Below are 5,168 nucleotides of genomic sequence, written 5' to 3'. Positions count from 1 at the left end.
AGCAAAATGGATTCTGTGTGGACCTCATTTTTCAAGTTACTCACGTCTGAACTGAAGGATCTGATATTATGGAAGCCAAGAGAAGAGAAAGTTTCAACAAGGAAGGAGTGACCCATGACGCAGAAAAAAATCAAAAGGCAAGGACTGAAAATTGTTCATGGGATTTATCCTCAGAAGCTCTTAGTTACCTTGGTGAGAATAATTTTGGTTGATTAGAGGGTAAGTGGACTGAGAAGTGAAAGAGAGGGGGAAAAGGGCATGAGGAGACAACTTTTTTCTTTTCTTTTCAATTATAGTTGACATTCAATATTATTTTATATTAATTTCAGGTGTACAGCATAAAGGTTAGACATTTATATAATTTACGAAGTGATCCCACCGATAAGTCTAGTACCCACTAGCACCATATACAGTTATTACAATATTATTGACTATATTCCCTATGCTATACTTTACATCCCTGTGACTATATTGTAACTACCAATTATACTTCTTACTCCTTTCACCTCTTTCATCCTCTTCTCCCATCTGGCAACCATCAATTTGTTCTCTGTATCTATGAGTCTGTTTTTGTTTTGTTTGTTTGTTTATATTGTTCTTTAGATTCCATATATGAGTAAAATCACATGGTATTTGTCTTTCTCTGACCTATTTCACTTAGCATAATATCCTCTAGGCCCATCTATGTTGTCACAAATGGAAAGATTTCATTCTTTTTTTAAGGCCAAGTAATATTCCATTGTATATATTACCACATCTTTTTATCCAATAGTCTATTGATGGGCAATTTGGTTTCTTCTATATCTTGTCTATTGTAAATAACACTGCAGTGAACATAGGGGTGCATAAATATTTTCGAATTAGTGTTCAAATTACTCCAGATAAATACCCAGAAGTGGAATTGCCGGGTCATAAGGTAGTTCTATTTTTAATTTTTTGAGGAACTTCCATATTGTTTTCAATAGCAGCTGCACCAATTTGCAATTTCACAAATGCACAAGGGTTGAGGAGGCAACTCTTTCGATAATAGTGAAGGAGTTCTTACTGGCCAAATCTGGAGAATCAAAATAAATAATTATGACAATCGATTGTAGACCATTGAATAATAATGAATTCATATTGATGTAAATAAATAAAGAAATTAAAGCGAGAAAGGGAAAGCTCTTCCTTGCAGCAGAATGCCAACGAATAAATACATGTAAAAAGAAAGATGGATTGAGAAGAATCACCACTTGAAACTATCAAAGTAATAATGGTTTTAGGCAAGAAACATCCATGTGTGCTAAAACTAGTAGATGGAATCTTGGTGAGGACCATGGTGTTTACATACTCTCAAATATCCCCCCATGAATTACTTATTAATTGCAAAAGGAAAATAGTACCCTTATAATGAAAAAACCTAGTGGACACCACTTTAGCTAAGCAATAAAAGTAACATTATTGATACTGGGACAAACCGACATTGTGTGCTTCCTGGAGAGATGAACTGAGAACACTACATTGCTCCTCTGGTATACATGCCAAAAAATGCATAACCCGAAATAAATCATTAGGAACATCAGACAAACCCAAATTAGGGACATTCTATAAAGTAATTAGCTTGTATTCTTCAAAAAATTCAATTTCATGAAAAATAAAGGCTGAGGAACAGATGAAAAGAGACTAAAGACACATGGCATCTAAATACAATGCATGACCTTGGCTTGGATCCTGAGCCAGGAAAAACTATGTCTATAAAGAACACTATTGGAACAATTTTTAAAATTTTAATATGGACTGTGGACAAGATTGTATCAATATTAAATTTCTTGATTTTGATTTTGATAATCATACTCTGGCTATATAAAAAAGTATTTTTGTTCTTGAGAAATTCATACCAAAGTATTTAAGGGAAAAGAAGCATGATGGATATAACTTCATCTCATATAATTTAGGGAAAAAATGTAACATTAAAAAGATTAACTCTCTCCTCCTACCACCCAAGATGCCAAAAGAAAAGAAGGCTAAGGGGAAGAAGATGGCACAGGTCCTGGCTGTCGTGAAGAAGCAGGAGGTCAAGAAGGTGGTAAATTCTCTGTTTGAGAAAAGGCCCAAGAATTTCGGCATTGGACAGGACATCCAGCCCAAAAGGGACCTCACTTGCTCTGTCAGCTTGCCCAGCTACATTTGGCTGCAGTGGCAAAGGGCTATTCTCTATAAACACCTCAAAGTGCCTCTTGTGATTAACCAGTTCACCCAAGCCTTGGACTGCCAGACAGTTACTCAACTGCTTAAGCTGGTCCACAAGTCCAGGCCAGAGAGAGACAAAGCAAGAGAAGAAGCAGAGATTGTTTCCTTGGCCTGAGAAAAAAGCTGCCGGCAAAGGGGATGTCCCCACCAAGAGGCTATTCATCCTTCAAGCTGGAGGTAATTCTGTCACCACTTTGGTGAAGAACAAACAGGCTCAGCTGGCAATGATTGCACATAATGTAGATCCCACTGAGCTGGTTGTTTTCCTGCCTTCTCTGTGCCACAAGATATGAGTTCCCTATTGCATTATCATGGGGAAGGCTGGGCTGGGGCGTCTTAGTCCATAGGAAAACCTGCACCACCATCACCGTCACACAGGTTAACTCAGGAGACAAGAGAGTGCTGGCTAAGCTGGTGGAAGCTATCTAAACCAATTACAATGATAAATATGATGAGATCCACTGTCACTGGGGAGGCAATGTCCTGGGCCCAAAATTGGTGGCTCACATTGCCAAGCTGGAAAAGGCAAAGGCCAAAGAATTGGCCACCAAGCTGGGCTGAGTGTACACTGTTGAGTTTTCTGTACATACAAGTAGTAAAAATTCTCCTTTAGCCAGTGTTGATGGGGCGTCTGAGGTTGAAGGTGGTGTGCCTTACTAAAAAAAAAGATTGGAAGTTCTGGGTGTGAGGGCAAGGATTTTCTGAGTAGGTTGATCAAGTAGGGAATCAGTCTTATCACAGGAGAATGCTTTAATATCAACATTTAACTTGTTTTTTTTACTCCTACAATTTTTTTTTTACATAAGCAGATATGTACTTTAGTTTTTAATTTCTTTATTGAGATAACATTGGTTCACAACATTATAAGTTTCAGCTATATGTTATAATTTGACATCTGTATACACTACAGCATGATCAACACCAAAAATCTAGTTTCCAGCCGTCACCATACAGGTGGCCCCCTTTACACATTTGCCCTCCCCCACCTCCTTTCCCTTTGGTAATCACCATTTTGTTTTCTGGATCTATAAGTTTTGTTTTGTTTTGCTTGTTTATATTTTTAAATATTCTACATATTATTGAAATCATATGATATTTGTCTTTCTCCATCTGACTTATTTCACTTGGCATAATATCCTTATTATTATTTTATATGGTTCTTTAAAATTTATCACACATTTTTACCACCAAGTTGATTTTTATTTATTCTTGTACATTTGTTTTTCCAACTGAAGTCATATTACTTCTGACTGAAATATATTCTTTAAAATGTCTCTTTAGTAAAACTTCCTGGTAAAGCCACTTTCAGTTTATGTTTGTCTGAAATGTTTTAATTTTACCTCTTGCTATGAACTAAACTGTGTCCTCTTAAAATTCATTTTGAAGCACTAAATCCAATGTGACTATATTTGAAGACAGAACCTTTAAGGAGGTAATTAAGCTTAAATGTGTCCATAAGGGTGGGGCCCTGATCTGGTAGGACTTCTTTTAAGAAGAGGAAGAGACACCAGAGTTCTCTCTCTACACATGTGCACAAAGAAAAGACCATGTGAGGACACATTGAGAATATGGCTGTCTGCAAGCCAGGAAGTGAGGCCTCAACAGAAACCAACACTGCTGGCACCTTGGTTTGGACCTTAGTTTCCAGAACTGTGAGAAAATAAATTCTGTTGTTTAAGCCACCCAGTCTGTGGTATTTCATTATAGCAACCCAAACAGACTCATACACCTTTGTTCTATAAGAATATTTTTTCTGGTTATGGAATTCTACATTGAAGATGTCATTCTATTATCTTCTAACTTCTCTTTTTGCTGTTATTCCTTTGAAGGAAATTTGACTTTTTCATTAGTTGGTTTTTAAGATCATTTCTTAATGATATGTTTAGATGGCAATTTATCTTTTTATAAATTTTTCTTGGACTGAATTGTGTTTTTTGAATCTGAGAACTGGTGTCTTTCATAAGTTCTGGAATGTTCTTAGATATTATTTTTTCACATGTAGCCTGTGCCTCATTCTCTCTTTCCTCTTCTTCTAGTGAAACTCCAATCATATCTAACATCTATTTTATATTTTCCATCTATTTTTTTTGTGTGTGGGTTGAAATGGAATAATTTCCTCAGTTCTTGCTTTCAATTCATAACTTTCTCCAGTTATGTCCATTCTGCTTTTAAATCTCCACTTATTTTTATTTATAATTTTTTTTTTAGTTTAGGAGTTCTGTTTGGTTCTTTTTAAAACATTCTTGCTTTTATCCACATTTTAAAGCACTTTTTAAAAAATTAAGGCAGGTTAAACATACTTATTTTTTTTTTTCCTAGTGATTTCAATATCTGAAACTTTGTAGGCCTGATTAACTTTTTCCTGCTATAGCTCACTCTTGGTGTCTTGTTTCTGGTGTCTTTCATAATTTCTAAATGTGAGCAGCTCTTGTATTATTATCTTGGAAGTATATCCTTGTAGTATTATTGTTCTGCATGTTTGGGGTACCGAAGCTTGGGGTATGCGGTTCTGGCAGCTGGAAGAATATGTGAAGAGCCCTGGGCAGATGCAACATAGCTTTATTCTGGCATAGCAGGACATAGCAAGGCACAGGTACAGCTCCAGCTCCCCAGCCTGCACAGAGAGGGCTGTTCTTATAACAAGGTGCACAACAGTGGCTTAAGGCCAGGTACTATAATCAATCTCAATTAACCACAGTGCACATACGTTCTACAGATTGTATAGGATGCTGTATCTAAGGCTCATAGAATGTTGTATCTAAGGTCACCTGGGACACTGTAGCTAAAGCCTTCTGGAAACCACACAGCTTGCTGGGAGGGAGCCTGGCTACACCAATTTTGTTTGTCAGTTCCCTCACCTAACAATTATCCATGGAAAATTCTTTGAGATCTGAAATGAATATAGGTTTCTCCAGAAATCATATGTATTTTCTTCTGTC

At 36.6% G+C, this 5,168-nt stretch overlaps 1 pseudogene; it reads left to right on the top strand.

The window, feature by feature from the left end:
* Positions 1–1,984: 1,984 nt before the first annotated feature.
* LOC105310216 lies at positions 1,985–2,790 on the top strand (annotated as a pseudogene).
* The last annotated feature ends 2,378 nt before the right edge of the window (positions 2,791–5,168 follow it).

Source organism: Pteropus vampyrus, unplaced genomic scaffold (assembly GCF_000151845.1).
Source record: "Pteropus vampyrus isolate Shadow unplaced genomic scaffold, Pvam_2.0 Scaffold1457, whole genome shotgun sequence".
Lineage (NCBI taxonomy): Eukaryota > Metazoa > Chordata > Mammalia > Chiroptera > Pteropodidae > Pteropus > Pteropus vampyrus.
This window is presented reverse-complemented; position numbering and strand designations above follow the sequence as displayed.